Here is a 19,393-nt window from a genome sequence, read left to right on the forward strand (position 1 = left end):
GGTGGACAGCAGCCAATGTCCCCATCTTCTCTCTGTAAAGGTTTCCTGGCTCTTCTCTTTGAACTGGTAATTCCGGCTGCAGAATATCACCTGCACTTTCTCCGCTACCATATTACTTTGCGGAAAGGAGCAGTACAGCTAAATTACCGTAAAATGTACGTAGTAAAGTGAAAAACTAGGTTTTGAGATCGGCCAGTTTACCAATCGGCGTAATCATCGGATCGATCGGAGGTCACTGAATACCTGCAGGGCCCTGTGAGTGATACAGACACATGTAGTACCAACTTACCAATATGGTTTAGGATCCATTCAAACTCTCTGTAATTAAACTCATTATCCAGTTTGAAGAAATAATTAAAAACACTACAAATCATCTGGATGGGAATAAATGTACTCAAGCAAAATACTAAAGAAACAGGGAAGAAAAATCGCTGCCAGCTTTTTAGTGAATTAAATCATGGAGTAATTTTTTTTTTTTCCCTAAATCTCATAAAAGACGCAGCCCTTTCAGTTCTTCTTCCATAGGTTCGCTGAATAAGGCGTGTGAATCCGGCACAAGGGTTGATGAAACCTTTTTTTTTTTCTTTGAATAAACGGACTCTGCAGTTTTAGACCTTCGATTTTTAAAAGAAAAGAAATGTGTGTTATGATTATTCCACCATTACCACCGTGATTTGAACATTCTAAGTGTGTGTTATCCACGCAGTGTTGCTGTTTTTGTTATAAGTTAGTAATAAATACAGTCTTTATGCATTTAGCATCATTTTGCAGCCTTCGCAGAGCTTTGCAGAACAGATCACACGTTTTCCCAAGAAACCTTTAACAAGTGTAGCTTAACAGAGAGAGAGTTAATATTTGCGGTAACATGTCTGTGTGTTTCAATAAAATATAGATCAAAATGAATATGCAAGAAATTAATGTAAGCTTTTGCTCTACTTTTATATACACTGCTCAGAAAAATTAAGGGAAAACTTAAATCACACGTCGGATCTTGAGGAATGAAACGTTCAAGCAGAAAACCTTTACTGGAACTCCAGTTTCTGTATTACGTCTTGCCTGAAGAAGGGGCCTGAGTTTCCTCGAATCCTTGCATATTGTAATCTCTTTAGCCAATAAAAGGGGTCATTTTGCTTGACTTCTTACTTGAGTAATAATGTGCAATTAGTTGAGAACAAAGTGATAAAACAGCGGTCAATGGAAAACAACATCACCATTGAGGGCTGATTGAACATCACACCGAAAATCAAACATTGAAATCATAGGCTGATCCAAATTGTGTGAATTTCATCTCCTAATGTGATTCTGTAACATGTATGGCCCCCCATGTGCCTGAATGCACTCCTGACAACATCTGAGCATGTTCCAATCTTCTCCCCGACCTGGATCAAGGCATCCGTGAACTCCTGGACAGTCTGTGACACTACTTGGTGGCGTCGGACACACTGGTACATAACATCTCAGAGGTTCTCAATTGAGTTCTGGTCTGGGGAACGTGCAGGCCATCAATCCCTTTGTCATCCAGGAACTGCCGACACACTTTGGCGACATGAGGCTGGGCATCGTCCTGCAACAGGAGGAATCCGGGGCCCACTGGACCAGAATAAGGTCTGACAGTGACTCTGAGGATTTCATCCTGGTACCTAACAGTGGTCGAGGTACAGTTACCTAGCATGTGGTGGTCTGTGTGACCCTCCAAGGATATGCCTTCCCAGACCATCACTAACCCACTGTCAAACCGGTCATGCTGGAAATGTCGCAGTCTACGTAGCGTTCACCATGACGTCTCTAGACTCTTTCACATCTTTCACAGTGTGAACCTGCTCTCATCCGTGAAGAGAACGGGGTGCCAGTGGCGGAGCTGCCAATTGTGTATTCTCTGGGTAATGCCAAGCAAGTGACACTTTTGTCAGAAACATGCACACCAGTAACCAGCTGGAAGTCATTTTGTAGGACTCTAGGGGTGTTCTTCCTGTTCCTCCTCACAGTTAGGTGCAGATACCGGTCCTACTCCTGGGTGGATGTCCTTCTATGGCCATGTCCAGCACTCCACATGTAATGGAGTGTCTTCTGGTATCTCCTCCATGCCCTTACACAGCAAAACTTCTTGCACTGGCACATATGGAACTACCTGTGCAACCTGAATCATCTGCAGGTACCACCTCATGCTACCAGTAGTAACAAGGACACTAGAAAAACTGCAGAAGAATCAGTCAGGAAGGATAAGGAGAGGGCAACTGTCTGTGGCCACCATTCTCTTTTGGGGTCTCTTGCTGCTGTCTCCTCGGTGTACCTGTTGTCACTTTCATTTGCACCAGAGTAGGGGAAGTTGATTCACAATCGCTTATGCTTCCTAACTGGACACAAGCTTCATCGACTTGGCGTTACACTGAGATAATTAAGTGTTCCCTTCATTTTTTACAGCAATGCAGTTTTTCTTGCTTAACTTTAATAATGAATTTCATTTTCATTTTAAGCAGATAGCATTTAAAGAGCTTGTTCTGAGTTGGCATATTTTATTTATTGTACTTCACTAATTGGTTACATTTTGGCTTAGGTTCTGCTAATACCTTTTTAAAAATATGCCAAGAATCACACAGTTAATCCTTGCTTCATAAGGCAACTTTCAAAATGCATTTTGTTAGACGCAGCAAAGTAAATTAGACTACAAGACTAAGAAATGTTACAGATGAATATTGAGATTTCGCGGAGATGCTTAAAGCCTCCTGGCTTCAAATTAGATTTCAAATCACCATTAAATAAATTCACATAAGAGAGATTACTGACTAAGGCCTTGGCACTTGATAAGAGCGTCTTTATTTTCCATTGAACTCCATAATCAAATGCATTCAAATAAAGGAAACCCAGCCTACAAAATTTGAAACAGCTGTTCTCTATGTACTGTATGTCAGTCCTTAATAGTGACGCAGTAATTGGCGTGACGTACTTCTGCATGAAGGTCATGATTCCGAGTCCTTGTCGAAGCTATGGCTCTGTGCTTTTGTGACTTGTTCCAGTTATTGCTGTCTGAGTGATTATAGCTTAAAGCAACGTCTCGGAGGGAAATATTACAGTGTGCCAGCTTTTAATTTAAGGCACTTTGATTCTGTGAATGAAATAAATTGCTTGAAGAATCTAATTGGTTTCATAAATTAATTATATTGTATCATTTACTTGTTTCTATTTTTCATCATTGTTACGACTGTTTTAATACACAGCTATTAACAAACTACTGAATAAAAAAATAATCAAAGTGATCTGAAAGTTTTCAATGTAAATATAAACCAACAAAATAAATTATCCTTTAATATTTATTGTTAAGTAAGCAGTAGACTCACACAAGGCCTACCCATCATATTCTCGGGATAAATATCAGTGGTCAAATCGGGCTTAGTAAACCTTGTCAAGTACACAGTTCACTTTAACTTTAGTGCTGAAAATGAAAATGCACATCTAGCACCGATACTTTCCTGGTCAATTGCAGAATCTGAAAACAAAATTGAGCACAGGTGGTGGCTTCAGTGATATATATATATTGTGGGAGATGGCCGGCTGTTCATCCCGGCCAATACCCCCAGGCCACCAGATGGAGCCCTCCCTTAGCATGGAAGTGCCCCAAAAGACCAGCAGGGAATCGTGGACAATGGAGTTTCTATTCCCAACCCTGCTGGATACCGTGGGGCCCACCAGAGGACGCTGTAGGGAGGCTCAAGGACTTGCATGTACACTATAACCTGGAAGTACGTCTTAGTCACAGTGACAGAGGAAATGACGTGCTCCTGGGATGAAGAAGGAGAGTTTTCATCCAACCCAGAAGTGCTAAGGAGTCACATGGACAAGGGTTCAGGAGCACTTCCGGGTCACGGACTATAAAAGACTATGGGAAGCCCCAGACGAGTGAGCTGAGCTGAGCTGGGAGGAAGGGTGGCTAAGTGTCTGGGAGAGGAGGATTGTGTTATTTAATTATTGTGTGAGTAGTGTGGAGTGGAGGGTGCTTGGTGCTAGTGCTGGGCGGTATACCAGTTCATACCGAAAACCGTTTTTTATTTTTTTTATGATATGGATTTTTCTTATAGCGCAACACCGGTTTAAATTGCCTAAACGACGTTCAGAACGTGGCGCAGCGTGAAACTGTTCAAGTGGGGACCTTTTTCACTGCTACAACACTAAACACAGATTTGTTGCACTAGGGCTCTTTTTCACTGCTACACCACCAAGTAGTGGGCGGTAGCATAGGTATGCCGCGCAGTGAAAATGGACAGAGAGCATTCCGAAACTGAACTAAAAGTAAAGTTGAACATGATGAACAGAAGAACTTTTGCCGAAAAAAAGGAGTCACGTCCGTCGCCTGGAGATAACTTTAGTTTTAAAAGGTCAGATGTGTAAATACTGTTTCTATACTACTGGATAATACTGCAAGCCAAGTTGCACTTGTTTTATTTGTTTTCAATACAGTGTAATGTACGACATGTTGACTTTATTCTCGTAATTTGTCATTAAAGTAGACCATCGTAAACTAAACTTCATCGTAAAATGAATATTTCATTTACTAGATTTTCTCAAACCCCGTCATAAGTTATATAGCACATTGAATGCTTTGTGTTAAGTGATTCTTAAACTGACTTCTTCTTGCACTAAGAGGAGGCGCCGGCAGCGATCGCCGCACAGAATACATTCACTTCATGATCTTCCTGCTCTCTGAACATTTAGAATGCTAAGATAAATACTTAATCTAATTTTCATGGTGAAATGCATTAAAGCATGCATTAATCATATGGGGGCACGGCGGCGTGCCTGCTTTGCATTTGCATGTTTTTCTGGTGGGTTTACTCGGCGTGCTTCAGTTTCCTTTCAAAGTCATGTAGGATGTGGGGTTTTGTTGTGCTATATCGACCCTGCTAGTGTATGTTTTGCTTGTATTCATCCTGCGATGTGCTGGCGACTCGTTCAGAGATGGGCGCAACTCTGAATGGATGGCATAATTAAACATGTATAACGAAGATATTTTTAAAGTTCTGAACAGTCCGTGGGCTAAGTAAGTTTATAACTAGTTTTAATTTCACAAAGACGTTTATCGTGTGGTGATTGGTTATGTGGTGAACTGGGGTTTTGGTACGTCAGATAGAGACAGCATGCATGCAATAAAGATAGCCCGCTCAGAAGAACAAGCATTGAATTCTGTGTTTGTGTCTCCGACCAGCAGATCAGAAACCCAACATTTGCACAATATTTAAGTTAAACCTGTGCGATAGCTATTCATACATCCAGTTTTTTGGAGCCTCGTCACACCTGCCATAAAGTTCTCTACACTGAACATACACCTGGGGACCCCTTACTGTGAGGGAGCAGCACTACCGCCTCACTACTGTGCATGTGTAATACAGTAATCCCTCCTCGATCGCAGGGGTTGCGTTCCAGAACCCCTCGTGATAGATGAAAATCCGCGAAGTAGAAACCATATGTTTGTGTAGTTATTTTTATATATTTTAAGCCCTTATAAACTCTCCCACACTGTTAACATTATTAGAGCCCTCTAGACATGAAATAACACCCTTTAGTCAAAAGTTTAAACTGTGCTCCATGACAAGATAGAGATGACAGTTCTTTCTCACAATTAAAAGAATGCAAACATATCTTCTCTTCAAAGGAGCGCCGTCAGGAGCAGAGAATGTCAGAGAGAGAGAGCGCGAGAGTAAATCAAACAAGCAAAAAGATCAATACGTGCTTTTGTGCTTTTAAGTATGCCGAAGCACCGCAATAAAGGCGCCATTTTGTAGAGGAGCGTCCGTGTCCTCTGTGCAAACAGCCCCTCTGCTCACACCCCCTCCGTCAGGCAGAGAGAGTGAGAGAGACAGAGAAAAGCAAACAATCAATCACCGCGCGGGAAGCACATCGTATATCATTGAGGAGTTTTAGTTAATACGTAATACATGCTCTGATTGGGTAGCTTCTAAGCCATCCGCCAATAGCATCCCTTGTATGAAATCAACTGGGCAAACAAACTGAGGAAGCATGTACCATAAATTAAAAGACCCATTGTCCGCAGAAATCCGCAAACCAGCGAAAAATTCGTGATATATATTTAGATATGCTTACATTTAAAATCCGCGATGGAGTGAAGCCGCGAAAGTCGAAGCGCGATATAGCGAGGGATCACTGTACTTGCTTTAATGCATTTCATCATGAAAATGATATCAAGTATTTATCTTAGCGTTCTAAATTTTCAGATAGCAGGAATATCATGAAGTGAATGGATTCTGATTCTTCTCTTAGTGCGGAGGAAGTCAGTTTAAGAAGCGTAGTGATTAACCACTGGGTCGGGGAACGTAACACAAAGCATTTAATGTGCTGCATTAATTTATGACGGGGTAAATTAAGTAACTGGTTAAACATTGATTTTAGGAAGAAATTTAGTTTACGACATTCTACTTTAATTATGAAGTAAACTATGAGAATAAAGTGGAAATGTTGACTTTGTTCTCGACATATAGTTTGTTTTTTTCTTCCCAGTATAGCTTAGCTTGAAGCAAGGTCCATATTAATGCGGTTTGCCTAAATGATGGTTCAGTTGGTAAAGATGTCATCACCAAGTTACACTTGTTTTATTTTATTTTAATTTGGTGAATACTGTGTAATGCATCTGGGCTTGAAGTCTTGAAGTAATAGTGCAACTGTCAGTAATAATACCATTATTTATTTTACTGTTATTATTTATTAGTTTAAATAGTATGCAGTTTAATGATGATAAAGTTGTTTAAAAAGTCACTTGAACGTGTCAGTGGACAGAGATTGTTAACATTAACAGAAAGTGTAGTTGGTTTACAAAAAATATTTACTATTTATTCTTTTTCTAAGACATATTCGGTGCAATACAATTTTTGACAAGCACTTCTGGATATTTTACTAAGTCTAAATGCCTCTTTGTATGGTTGAAAATATGTTGTCAAAATTATAGTTTGTTTTTGCAAAATTTGTTCAATAAAAAGGTTCTATATTTTGTCTACATCTGTCATGCAATGTGATACCTTCTCCATTAGTGTCACCCCCTTGAAAACGATCACTTTATGGAGCCATGCAAAACAGTATTAATACATGTGTGCACATTAAAATGTGTTTTTTTGTACAATGTACAATACTCTTGACAGTGGAATAGATTATTCTTAGCCAGTAATTGCAGTGGAAAATGTGGTTAACATCCACTCATGCATGGGGAAAAAAATACCGTTGAATACCGTGAAACCGGGATAATTTAGAAAAATACCGTGATATAGAATTTTGGTCATACTGCCCACCCCTACTTGGTGCACGTAATTATTATAATAAAAATAATAATTATTGGACTTTTACCTGGTGTTTGGCGTGGTACCTGAGGGTTCAAGGGAGCGGAGGCACCCCCTACTGTTACAATATATAATGTTAAGGCCAAAACCCGAAGTTTGGCCAGTTCCCCAATTGGCCAGCCGTTTCGCATTTTGCCCGAGAGGTGTGGCCAAAGTGCGAATTACTAGAAATGACCAGTGTATATGCTACTTTGGCCAGCCATTTTGCAAAGTAGCGAAAACTTCCTGGCCAAAATTCGATGTGCTGATGCAAGACTGTCCACTCAAGGTGCGAAGATGGCTTAAAAACTTTCAGATGCAGATTCAGAAATGAGTTTTCCATTCTGCACAAGAAGCTGCTCACACTGGAATCCGTAGGCACAAAAGAAGAAATCACTACAAACCGACGCATCTTCACAATCACTGACCGGCGGCCAAGGCTACACTTGATGCAATTGCACTACTAAGTGCGCAACATGTCGCTGCTTGTGCCTTTTTTGTTCCGACTTTAGTGGATCACCCCATGCCATTTCGCAAACTGGCTGGCCAAATCCCGAAATCAAGGAAAAGTTCGGACATTGGCCAGTCAATTAACAGCAACATTGGCCATAATATATATGTGTGTGTGTGTATATAGCCACCATTTTTTAAAAAAAACAAACTTCACACAGCTCCGAGACGATAGACAGGACTCCTTTTTTTTCTCTCCACGGGAGCAGCTCTGCTGCAGCCACCCATAGGAAGGCTGCTTGCATGATGAAGGGGATGGGGGAAAGCCCTCAGGAGCCCCGTCTTCGGAAGAGTCGAAACAGTCAGAGAATCAATGGGGTCAGGGCTGTTGGGAATCAGAGCTGTGCGTGTAGTGCTGAGGTGTCACCTGACTTTTTGAATGCCACGGCCTTGCTGCCAACCCCTGACGGACAATCGAGGTTATACTGTACTTAGAAACTATAAAATACAGATTTCTGTTGTCATTACATTCACAACCAAAAAGTGCCCCTCGGTTCAACCCAAGGTTGCATGGGAGTGTTGAAAAAACCCAAATTTTGAAGCAGTATGGTACCAGCAATTTGGGTTTTTTGGTACTAGAAATAATCGTTAGCTTTCCTCTCAATCCCCCCCCACCCTCTCCCACTTCCATTGACACTCACTGTTGCAGTTGTAGAAAACATCAGTTTCTTAGACCTCACAAAACAAGACTACACACTTTGGATTTAGTTGTAACTCCACGGGGGGACACCACCTGCTATTGCTTCTATTATATGATGTGGACCCCACTTCATCACGATTGGGACTTCGCTTCCCTCTTGATAGCCTTGGTGTGTAGTGTGGTGTGATTTTTGTAGCACACCAGGGAGGCTGGACTAAGATGGTGGGTTATCAGTTCTCTGCTTTATAACTGTTTTGGTACCAGTACTGATGTTCGAAAGCTGCTATCCGCTCTGAAGTTAAAAATTCAGTACTGATCCACCTCTCCTCCACATAGTACTGGATTAAAATGAGGAAGACAGGTGCTGCTTTTGATTGTATGCCTTTGGCCATCAGTCTGGCAGAGAATACTTCATTGTATTCACAGCGAAATTCCAGTTTTTTTTCTTTATCCAATTCCAGATTGCTCTTCATTGTTCAATATGTTTCACTTCTTGATGCCAGCTCTGTCTCTTTTCAGGGCGATGGTTAATTTGTGCGTATGTGTGTTTCTGTTTCTTCAGACAAGCGATACTGTGACAGGGCTTCTTTTGCATTTCCATGTTAATTAGTGCCAAGTGAGTCAGTGGCTTCCCACCGTCTTTCAGGCTCTGAATGAGTTAGTTTTGCAACACGGTGGTGAGTAACTAAAAGCTGATCTTACATACTGTAGTTCCAAGTTTCCCGTAGCACTGGCTGCCTTCTAGTCTTATTTTCAAATGTCACCTGGGTGTATGTAAAATATAAATGACTGAATGACAAGTGCACTGCAGTACTATGAGGCATCCTACAGAGCAGCAAGATGATTGCCTGTGAATTAAATGGCAGCCCGTGAGGGACTACTGCTCCTGCTAAATCCAGAGAAAGATAAAATAGTTATAGGACTTGTCAAGAGCCCATAAATGACAGGAACATGAGACTCGGTGTGCCCAACACATGGCAATGAGCAGATAGCACTGCTGACCACTTCTGCTATTTTCTAGCTTGATTGTTGATGTGAGTAGCTTACTTGTGTTAAACCTAAGATGTGTTTTGAGTTTTTTTTTTTTACAGATATATTTATGTTATTTGAGAAAATGAACACCTCTGCTGAATAATGCTGATGTTTTGTATTTGTTACTCGAAACACTCGACATAGACAAGGTTTCAGGGCCAGATGGAATCAGCCCCTGGGTACTGAAAAAATGCCCCAGCCAGCTCTGTGGGATCCTACAACACCTGTTCTCCATTTTTGTGAATCTGCAGAAGTTTCCCCAGCTGTGTGGTCCCAGTGACAAAGAAAGGTCATTCCAGTCATCCCAAGACCTTTGAGCGACTGGTCCCTAAAACAGCTACAGTCCCTGACCTCATAACATCTGGACTCTCTGCAGTTTGCCTATCAGATACTGTACATGTAGGTGTGGAAGATGCTTTCATCTCTATGCTCCACTGACCGTACTCCCACTTGGACAAAGCTGGCACCACAGTCAGGATCGCGTTCTTTGACTTTTCAGTGCTGCACCTCCTGGTTTTTGTTTGAACTAATTTAGTAATCCGAGACCAATTCCTGCATTTAATTGAACTCCTAGTTTAAAGCAGTACTCCACCAAAAACTGAGCTTTTATATGTTACATACCTCTTGTAGTTTGTAGTGATGGGCAAGAAAAAATGTCAATATCATGTTTTCATGCAGAGATACAGTTTCTGATAGAATAGGCAACCATGGTGACCAACGCTGGACAGCAATGAAACTTATCCAAATGGTCCATGAAAAAATCTTATTAGAACAATGTAGACGAGAACAGGCCATTCATCCCAACAAAGCCCCCCAGTTTTATCCACTTAATTCTTCCAAAATAACATTGTCGAGTTTTGAAGGTCCCCAAAGTCTTACTGTCTACCACACTACTTGGTTTCCTATTCCAAGTGTCTATCGTTCTTTGTTTAAAGAAAAACGTACTAATGTTTGGGCGAAATTTACCCTTAACAAGTTTCCAGCGGTGCCCCTGTGTTTGTCTTGAATTAATTTTCAGTTTCGATGCACTTTACTAACTCTTCATCATTTTGAACACTTCAGTCAGGTCTCCTCTTAATCCTCTGTTTAAACTGTAAAGGCTCAGCTCTTTTAATCTTTGATCATAACTCATCCCCTGTAGCCCTGGAGTCCGCCTAGTCGCTCTTCTCTGGACCTTTTCTAGTGCTGTTATGTCCGTTTTGTATCCTGGAGACCTAAACTGCACCCAGTACTCCAGATGAGGCCTCGCCAGTGCGTTTTAAAGGTTGAGCAGAACGTCCTTTGAGTTGTACTCTACACGTCAGGGTGCTATATAACCTAACATTCTGTTGACCTCCTTAATGGCCAATATTACTTATGTCGTATAATCCACCTGTTATGTCATCCTGTCGTATGCTCACAATATACCAACACATGTATTTTTATTGTCATATTATTAAATACACCAGTTCCAGAAAATATTCTTGTGAAGAAAAATAGAAAGTACTCACCAGAAATCAACACATTGCTTTAATGACACAAAGTATTGCAGTTACAGTTTAAAAACAATAGAGGTTGCCATTCATGGACATCTGAGGATCATCTTTCAGGCTCAAATAAGTTATGCAATACCCCACCTGCACAAGAGGGGCACTACCGCTAACAGTACCATCTTACTTGTCCACTGCAGTGCCGAGAAGATGCTCACTGAGGGCACCTAAGCCCCGCCTTCTACCTCCTAAACCCCGCCTCTTCCGGTCTGGACCATATACAGTAATCCCAACTCGATCGCGGGGGTTGCATTCCAGACCCCCCCCCCCGCGATAGGTGAAAATCCGCGAAGTAGAAACCATATGTTTGTATGGTTATTTTTATATATTTTAAGCCCTTATAAACTCTCCCACCCTGTTAACATTTTTAGAGCCCTCTAGACATGAAATAACACCCTTTAGTCAAACGTTTAAACTGTGCTCCATGACAAGACAGAGATGACAGTTCTTTCTCACAATTAAAAGAAAGCAAACATATCTTATCTTCAAAGGAGCGACATCATAAAGAAGCGCGTCAGGAGCAGAGAATGTCAGAGAGAGCGCTCGCAAAGAAAAGCAAACAATCAAAAAATCAATACATGCTTTTAAGTATACAGAAGCACCGCGATAAAGCGGCATTTTGTAGAGGAGCGTCCGTGTCCTCTGTGCAAACAGCCCCTCTGCTCACATTCCCTCCGTCAGGCAGAGACAGCGAGAAAGATAGAGAGAAGCAAACAGGCACAGCGCGGGAAGCATATCTTATAGCATTGAGGAGTTTTAGTTAATATGCAATACATGATCTGATTGGGTAGCTTCTAAGCCATCCGCCAATAGCGTCCCTTGTATGAAATCAACTGGGCAATCAAACTTAGGAAGCATGTAACCTAAATTAAAAGACTCATTGTCCGCAGAAAGCGAACCAGTGAAAAATCTGTGATATATGTTTAGATATGCTTACATTTAAAATCCGCGATAGAGTGAAACCGCGAAAGTCAAAGCGCGATATAGCGAGGGATTACTGTAAAGCCGACTGCTCCGAGAAGATAGCGTCTCATTTCAGGATTACAACCCTGCATAATGGAGATCCCAAATGCTGACCCGCTCAAGAGAGCCAAACTGTTTGACAAGCCAAATAGGCTCATAGTGCCATTGTTAAACCTCCTTAATGTTGCGCCAACATTCACCCATTTATGTTCAGTTTTATAGACCTGTACTGTAAAGCGGGTAACCCCCTGACTCTTCTTTGGGACTCCTTGGTCTACTCTTTCTCTTACAAGGTAAAATATAAAATTACAAAGAATGAATATGCTGTATAACAAGAGACAAAGACAAACACTTTCAAAATTGAAAACATTTTGGTTATAGCCATTTACAGAAAGAGAACATGTCATTGTACAGAATCGCGGTGTCAATATTTATTAAAGTTAAAACTACAGAGTGCAGGAAAATCTCAGGTCTGAATTTAAATGTTGAGACAGTTGCAATCTGCTGTATGGAGAGGGAATGAGCCACAGATCTGTTCTAAATAAAGGGTTTTATTCAGCACTTGCTTGTTGTTAACATAAAGTTCACTTTAGGGATGTAAGTTTTTATTACATAAGAAGTAGTTGACCCCTTTGATTAATAACTGTTAATCATTTAAAACCTTGCTAAAGAACATAGAAAATAATGCAAGGATTATGTGTTGTGTATGTAAGAATTTATTTGAATGTATGTGAATGTTTTTTGCAAACTGCCTGTTTTCATTGCATACACATTTTATAATAGTGATGCCCTGGTTGATCAGCCACAGAACTAAACTGACCAGTTTTTCACTCCAGATGAGTTGATCAGTCATCCGTACATTAGGTGGTCTCATAAAATGCTACTTTTTCAGTATTTGCTTTTCTAAGCTTTATGGTAATTTAGTTGTAGAGCAATTTTACACAAACCATTACAATACCTGACGAAGTGTGCATGTAGCTTGCTGCCAGAACTTCCTGTAAACAGAAATCGGTAAGACAGACCATAGGAGAGACACATGATTAGAATATTTTACTGTTACATTAAAGAAAGTGGGTAGCGCTGCTGCCTCGCAGTTAGGAGACCTGGGTTTGCTTCCCGGGTCCTCCCTGCGTGGAGTTTGCATGTTCTCCCCGTGTCTGCGTGGGTTTCCTCCCACAGTCCAAAGACATGCAGGTTAGGTGCATTGGTGATTCTGAATTGTCCCTAGTGGGTGGGTGTGTGTGTGCCCTGCAGTGGGCTGGCGCCCTGCCCGGGGTTTGCTTCCTGCCATGCGCCCTGTGTTGGCTGGGATTGGCTCCAGCAGACCCCCGTGACCCTGTAGTTAGGATATAGCGGGTTGGATAATAGATGGATGAATTAAAGAAAATGGAATAGAAATCTGAGAAAAAGGAATCGGAGGAGTCACCCCATAAGTGAGAGGAATGGCCGACGTATACGATGCCCAGCTAAACTTTAGAGTAGAAGGAAAGGGAGGTACATCTTTAGCAGACATGAAAAAAGCAGCTGCTTTAACGCGTTCAGGCAGTTTCTTATTGTCCTTTAATTAGAAAGGACGCTCCTTGTGTGAGTGTGATCACTGAGCTGGCTTGTGTTTAGTACAGCAGCTTACGTTTTTAATCAGAAGACGAACTGATACATTTGCCCTCACTGCTTAGCAAACAGTAGCCTGTTAGCCTGAGAGGCATATTTGTTATTTTAAATGTAAACTTGTTAAGCACGTCAGCTTTGTATCTTCTTAATGAGCCTAAACATTTTATTAGAACCGAGGCTTTTAATTATGACAAGCACGTTTTCATTTAATCCATCTGTATTGTGGTTAAATATTTGGTGTACATGTCTTATTAATTAAATATTAAGGGGATTTTATTTATTTTGGTATTTGTTTTATGGTCATTGAACAATAAGCCTACAGAATTTCATTTTCTTAGAAAATGAACAGGTAGACCTGTGGTCTACAGTTTAATTGTAAAAATACCAAAGCTATAGCTTTCATATAGAATGTCCTTGTTACCATACCTGACCTTGGCATCAGTGGGACTGCCCTTGGTTGGTTTGAGTTCTACCTCTTTGGCAGATCCGACCGTGTGGTTTGGTGATGAGAGATGTCAAGGTTGAAACAGGCAAGCATGGGAGTTTCCCAAAGATTAGTGCCAAGTCCGCTCTTGTGCTACCTTTATGCCACCCCATCATCCTGTCCCATAGTTTTTCATATTAGTGCTTTGTCAATTATATGCAGCTGTTCTTGTTCCTCCTTCCAGAGGACCACACGGTATCTGCTAGAATCTCTGCATGTCTCACGGATATTGCAATCTGAATGAACGAGGACCCTCTTGTTACTCCACTTTGTCCATCTATTCAGCACCCCATCTCTGTTCAGCTCAGCTCACTATCGCTAACTCCCACCAAGTCGGTGAGCCACCTTGGGGCGTTGATCGTTGACCTGCTGCCCTTCACTGAACATGTTGCTATGGTCTCTCAGTCTTGCAGATTCATTCACTCCATACAACATGTGCAAGATCAGACCAAATCTATCAGAGTATACAACACAACTCCTTGTCTTCTCATCTGGATTACTGCAACACTACTTTCAGGAGTACTGGCATGTGGTATCAGGCCACTGCAGATGATTCAGAATGCAGTGGTATAGCTTGTGTTGAACCAGTCGAGGTTTGCACGTTTCACTCTTCTTTTCAGCCCCATGTGGCAGCACATATTAAATTCTAATCCGTGATGCATACCTACAGAGTAGTCAGTGGGTCAGCACATATAGACGCACATTTATTTATTGAGAGAGAGAGAAACACTTGTGAGGTCCTGAGCTCCTTCTCGTCCACTCGGATCTGCTGACAAATGGGAAGTCTCAATCCATACGATTCACGTGTAGCTCCTAGCTGCTGGAACGAGCTGCCCACCTCCATTTGAACTTCTGACTCCTCAGTGTGTTTAGGAAGCGTTTGAAGACTCTTGTTTGGTACATTAGTGCCTAGTTGATAATCGTTTTTGTTAGGTTTTTTGTAACTTAGGAATTGTAATTCATTAGAATTTTGTTCTGAGCTTTTCACTTGTGATGATCAATTTTGTAACCTTGTCTTGTAACACTTGTTCCCAAAAAGTCCCACAGACTAATGTTTACTTCATTATGTTGATTATGTTACATTGATAAATGTAAATGCATCATGCGGGAGCTTAGTGTTTTAAAATCTCCATCCATCCATCCAATTTCTAACCCGCTGAATCCGAACACAGGGTCACGGGGGTCTGCTGGAGCCAATCCCAGCCAACACAGAGCACAAGGCAGGAACTAATCCTGGGCAGGGTGCCAACCCACCGCAGGACACACACAAACGCACCCACACACCAAGCACACACTAGGGCAAATCCACCTAACCAGCATGTCTTTGGACCGTGGGAGGAAACCGGAGTGCCCGGAGGAAACCCACACGGACACGGGGAGAACATGCAAACTCCACGCAGGGAGGACCGGGTAAGCAAACTCGGGTCCCCTAACTGCGAGGCAGCAGCGCTACCACTGCGCCACCGTGCCGCCCGCTGTTTTAAAATACCATTAAAAAAAAAACATGAAATTAGCGATCCGCTCTAAAAAAAATCTCAGAAACAGGAGCATGGTGACATTGAGTTGCTTTCATAAATATGCTGAGATACGCTCACATCCGCAAAATGTTAACTGTTAGGCCAAACTGACAACAACTGCTTGTAATGTACAGGTGTGCACAGATGGTCTGTTGCCATGGATAAGAGATGTTAAATCTGTCATTGATATGACATGCTGTGAATTAGGGGGAAAATGCCAGTGAGACTCGGGTTTATGGGATGAATTAAGTCACCAGTGTTTTGTGTGTTGTAATGAAGATACAGAACCACTTTGTCTGTCTCATGTCTATCCAGCAGCAGGTAATAAATGGTGGGAAAATAAATTATATATGTCATTTAAAACATATGTGTGATGTATATTGTGTGTGTGTGTATATACAGTACAGGCCAAAAGTTTGGACACACCTCCTCCTCATTCAATGTGTTTTCTTTATTTTCATGACCATTTCCAGCACTCCATCACTCTCCTTCTTGGTCAAATAGCCCTTACACAGCCTGGAGGTGTGTTTGGGGTCATTGTCCTGTTGAAAAATAAATGATCGTCCAACTAACCTGACTTTTGCACAACACAACTGCTGGTCCCAACCCCATTGATAAAGCAAGAAATTCCACTAAATAACCCTGATAAGGCAAGTGAAGTGAAGTGAAAACCATTTCAGGTGACTACCTGTTGAAGCTTATGGAGAGAATGCCAAGAGTTTGCAAAGCAGTAATCAGAGCAAAGGGTGGCTATTTTGAAGAAACTAGAATATAAAACATGTTTTCAGTTATTTCACCTTTTTTTGTTAAGTACATAACTCCACATGTGTTCATTCATAGTTTTGATGCTTTCAGTGAGAATCTACCAATGTAAATGGTCATGAAAATAAAGAAAACACATTGAATGAGGAGGTGAGTCCAAACTTTTGGCCTCTACTGTATGTGTGTGTGTGTGTGTGTGTGTGTATATATATATATATATATACACACACGTGGACAAAATTGTTGGTACCCTTCAGTCAATGAAAGAAAAACTCAAAATGGTCACAGAAATAACTTTAATCTGACAAAAGTAATAATAAATAAAAATTCTATGAAATTTAACCAATGAAAATCAGACATTGCTTTTCTACCATGCTTCAACAGAATTATTTAAAAAAATAAACTTATGAAACAGGCCTGGACAAAAATGATGGTACCCCTAGAAAAGACTGAAAATAATGTGACCAAAGGGACATGTTAATCCAAGGTGTGTCCACTAATTAGCATCACAGGTGTCTACAATCTTGTAATCAGTCAGTGGACCTATATATAGGGCTCCAGGTAGTCACTGTGTTGTTTGGTGACATGGTGTGTACCACACTCAACATGGACCAGAGGAAGCGAAGGAAAGAGTTGTCTCAGGAGATTAGAAAGAAAATTATAGACAAGCATGTCAAAGGTAAAGGCTATAAGACCATCTCGAAGCAGCTTGATGTTCCTGTGACTACAGTTGCACATATTATTCAGAAATTTAAGATCCATGGGACTGTAGCCAACCTCCCTGGACGTGGCCGCAGGAGGAAAATTGATGACAAATCAAAGAGATGGATAATACGAATGGTAACAAAAGACTTCTAAAGAGATCCAAGGTGAACTTCAAGCTCAAGGAACATCAGTGTCAGATCGCACCGTCCGTCGTTGTTTGAGCCAAAGTGGACTTCATGGGAGGACACCATTGTTGAAAACAAATCATAAAAAAGCCAGACTGGAATTTGCCAAACTACATGTGGACAAGCCACAAAGATTCTGGGAGAATGTCCTATGGACAGATGAGACAAAAATTGAACTTTTTGCCAAGGCACATCAGCTCTATGTTCACAGACGGAAAAATGAAGCATATCAAGAAAAGAACACTGTCCCTTCTGTGAAACATGGAGGAGGCTCTGTTATGTTCTGGGGCTGCTTTGCTGCATCTGGCACAGGGTGTCTTGAATCTGTGCAGGGTACAATGAAATCTCAAGACTATCAAGGGATTCTAGAGAGAAATGTGCTGGCCAGTGTCAGAAAGCTTGGTCTCAGTCGCAGGTCATGGGTCTTGCAACAGGACAATGACCCAAAACACACAGCTAAAAACACCCAAGAATGGCTAAGAGGAAAACATTGGACTATTCTAAAGTGGCCTTCTATGAGCCCTGACCTCAATCCTATTGAGCATCTTTGGAAAGAGCTGAAACATGCCGTCTGGAAAAGGCACCCTTCAAACCTGAGACAACTGGAGCAGTTTGCTCATGAGGAGTGGGCCAAAATACCTGCTGAGAAGTGCAGAAGTCTCATTGACAGTTACAGGAATCGTTTGATTGCAGTGATTGCCTCAAAAGGTTGTGCAACAAAATATTAAGTTAGGGGTACCATCATTTTGTCCAGGCCTGTTTCATGAGTTTATTTTTTTAAATAATTCTGTTGAAGCATGGTTGAAAATCAATGTCTGTCTTTCATTGGTTAAATTTCATAGAATTTTTATTTATTATTACTTTTGTCAGATTAAAGTTATTTCTGTGACCATTTTGAGTTTTTCTTTCATTGACTGAAGGGTACCAACAATTTTGTCCACACTAAATAATCCTAAGGATTATTAGGAACACCTGTTCAATTTCTCATTAATGCAATTATCTAATCAACCAATCACATGGCAGTTGCTTCAATGCATTTAGGGGTGTGGTCCTGGTCAAGACAATCTCCTGAACTCCAAACTGAATGTCAGAATGGCAAAGAAAGGTGATTTAAGCCATTTTGAGCGTGGCATGGTTGTTGGTGCCAGACGGGCCGGTCTGAGTATTTCACAATCTGCTCAGTTACTGGGATTTTCACGCACAACCATTTCTAGGGTTTACAAAGAATGGTGTGAAAAGGAAACAACATCCAGTATGCGGCAGTCCTGTGGGCGAAAATTCCTTGTTGATGCTAAAGGTCAGAGGAGAATGGGCCGACTGATTCAAGCTGATAGAAGAGCAACTTTGACTGAAATAACCACTCGTTACAACCGAGGTATGCAGCAAAGCATTTGTGAAGCCACAACACGCACAACCTTGAGGCGGATGGGCTACAACAGCAGAAGACCCCACCGGGAACCACTCATCTCCACTACAAATAGGAAAAAGAGGCGACAATTTGCGTCACCAAAATTGGACAGTTGAAGACTGGAAAAATGTTGCCTGGTCTGATGAGTCTCGATTTCTGTTGAGACATTCAAATGGTAGAGTCAGAATTTGGCGTAAACAGAATGAGAACATGGATCCATCATGCCTTGTTACCACTGTGCAGGCTGGTGGTGGTGGTGTAACGGTGTGGTGGATGTTTTCTTGGCACACTTTAGGCCACTTAGTGCCAATTGGGCATCGTTTAAATGCCATGGGCTACCTGAGCATTGTTTCTGACCATGTCCATCCCTTCATGACCACCATGTACCCATACTCTGATGGTTACTTCCAGCAGGATAATGCACCATGTCACAAAGCTCGAATCATTTCAAATTGGTTTCTTGAACATGACAATGAGTTCACTGTACTAAAATGGCCTCCACAGTCACCAGATCTCAACCCAATAGAGCATCTTTGGGATGTGGTGGAACGGGAGCTTCATGCCCTGGATGTGCATCCCACAAATCTCCATCAACTGCAAGATGCTATCCTATCAATATGGGCCAACATTTCTAAAGAATGCTTTCAGCACCTTGTTGAATCAATGCCACGTAGAATTAAGGCAGTTCTGAAGGCGAAAGGGGGTCAAACACCGTATTAGTATGGTGTTCC

The 19,393-nt window shown here is 41.5% G+C and overlaps 1 protein-coding gene across 1 annotated transcript in view; it reads left to right on the plus strand.

Annotated features, from left to right (window-relative positions):
• tmem267 (transmembrane protein 267) overlaps positions 1-19,393 on the plus strand; it is a 42,557-nt gene that overhangs the window by 20,442 nt on the left and 2,722 nt on the right. The gene's annotated exons all lie outside the window — the stretch shown is intronic.

This window comes from Polypterus senegalus, chromosome 7, assembly GCF_016835505.1.
Source record: "Polypterus senegalus isolate Bchr_013 chromosome 7, ASM1683550v1, whole genome shotgun sequence".
Lineage (NCBI taxonomy): Eukaryota > Metazoa > Chordata > Cladistia > Polypteriformes > Polypteridae > Polypterus > Polypterus senegalus.